This window comes from Poecilia reticulata, linkage group LG10 (genome assembly GCF_000633615.1).
Source record: "Poecilia reticulata strain Guanapo linkage group LG10, Guppy_female_1.0+MT, whole genome shotgun sequence".
NCBI lineage: Eukaryota > Metazoa > Chordata > Actinopteri > Cyprinodontiformes > Poeciliidae > Poecilia > Poecilia reticulata.
In genome coordinates this window covers 7596750-7598820 of record NC_024340.1, presented here as the reverse complement: position 1 = coordinate 7598820, position 2071 = coordinate 7596750, and the positions used below count along the sequence as shown (strand labels likewise).

The 2071-nt window shown below is 41.7% G+C and overlaps 1 protein-coding gene across 1 annotated transcript in view; it reads left to right on the top strand.

Annotated features, from left to right (window-relative positions):
* ids (iduronate 2-sulfatase) overlaps positions 1 to 2071 on the top strand; it is a 29146-nt gene that overhangs the window by 16933 nt on the left and 10142 nt on the right. The window lies entirely within an intron of this gene.

Genomic DNA, 2071 nt, shown 5'->3' with positions numbered 1-2071 from the left:
TTCCTCCTTCTACAGCTGCACTTCTTCCCAAAGCGGCACCTTATCCTAAATCTGCACCTCCTCCTGAAGTTGTAATTTTTCAGATAGTTGCACCTCCTTCAAATGCCACACCTCCTTCTACAGCTGCACCTCTTCCCAAAGCGACACCTCATCCTAAAGCCACACCTGCTAAAGTCGTACCTTCTCCTAAAGCCCTGCCTCATCTTAAAGCCACACTTCTTCATATAGCTGCACCTCCTCCTAAAGCCACACCTGCTAAAGTCGCACCTTCTCCTAAAGCCCTGCCTCATCTTAAAGCCACACTTCTTCCTATAGCTGCACCTCCTCCTAAAGCCCCACCTCTTAATACAGTGGCAGCTCTTTTCAAAGTGGTACCTCCTTCTAATGCCGCAGCTCCACTTCTAGATGYGCCACTTCCTCTAAAAGCTGCACCTCATCCCAAAGTGCACCCTCCCCCCAAAGCTGCTCCTCCTCTTATAGCCACACCTCTCTCCAAAGCGCCACCTCATCCTAAAGTAACGCCTCCTCCTACAGCCGCACCTCCTCCTACACCAGCCTCTCCTCAAAGAAGACAACGTAAACGAACCATCCACCACCAGAGGTATCGCAGTTAGGGTGTGTCCTCTCTGCATGGGACTTCCCAACATTTGCATCTTTCATTTTTTTCTCCCCCTTCCCACATTGTCCATAAATAATTCAGAAAAAGTTTGTAGTCTGCTGCCAATCAACTCCRGTGGTCAAAACTGGGATCCTCAAAGTCCCACTTTCACTTTTGATTTCAGTGGAAGCTTCCCAAAGAGGAAGTAAAACTCAATGAAACCTGTTCCTCCTAAAACTGAAAACTGATCTACAGAAGCAGCTGAATATGTTTGTGTTTTTGAGTTGTTGGGAAAGTTGCACTTAATTAAACATTTACCTTCATGCAATGTGTATTGTGTATTCGTTTCTTGAAACCTGGACAAACTCAACATTTTAACATGTCGCACAGAAAACAGGATATTTAAGACATTTTATTGACAATGCCACACAGCAAACCTTCACTAAACCAGTCTGTAGGAGAGGAAAGGATAAAAGGAAATGGGAACCACACAAACTCGGCTCACTGATACAATGCTACCTTAAAATTAAACGTCAGATTTACTTCTGAGCCACTGTAGATCTGAATGCTACATTATGATGCTCTGACGAAGGGAAGATGACAAATGCCACCATGTTCCGTTTATTCAATGGGACAAAGCATGAGGGGAGAGGAAGGGAAAAATATTAGACTGAAGAGAAACGTCTTACTGTTGTRGGCTGTTCTGCCCAGTAGCACAAACTTAAAGATTAACTTGGTCTACCAAAACAAATCTAACTAAAGTTATGTACACACATCTACACTGTAATCTGTAAGGAGTCTGTTTAGGTGCTGATGGTGCCCAACATTGGAAGTGACTTTTTTTTTTTGCTTAGTATTTACAGTTTTTCTAACTGTACATTTAGTTTTTTGTTGTATCCAGGAAAAGGTTTTCTTTCCTCTTTCAAAGCGCACAGGTGTTCATTTTGCCTTTGTTTCTAGGTTTACTTTTTTCCCTCATTTTATCCTCAGTTTTTACAACAAATTTTGCCATMTATCTAAAGACATCTTGTCCAGACCAAGCATCATTTTGTACCTGCCTAAAGAGCATTTTGAACTTATTCCCGTATTTTTTGTTTGTTTTTTTTTCTCCCCCATTATATGCGGGAATCTGAATTTCCCATACATTTGTCTCAATAGTCCTTAGGGTCAACATGTGGCAGTTTGTCACAATACTCTGTCCAATTACTCTAAAACTAAGCCTCCATTATTTCCATACCCACAGATGTCATCTTCAAACTTTTGGATCTCCAGTTTGGACTTTCTGTCAATAGACTGGATTTGGATTAGATGGGGACACAATAACACAACCTTGTGGYACTCCAGTACTGATGATTTGAATGTGGTAATTTCAAAACAAGCATATGGTGAGGAAGTTGATGGCAGACTGGAACTTGGAGTCTGCTACAGGTGCTTTTGATTGTTTTAACTTGCAATGTAAAAGGTTAAATGAAG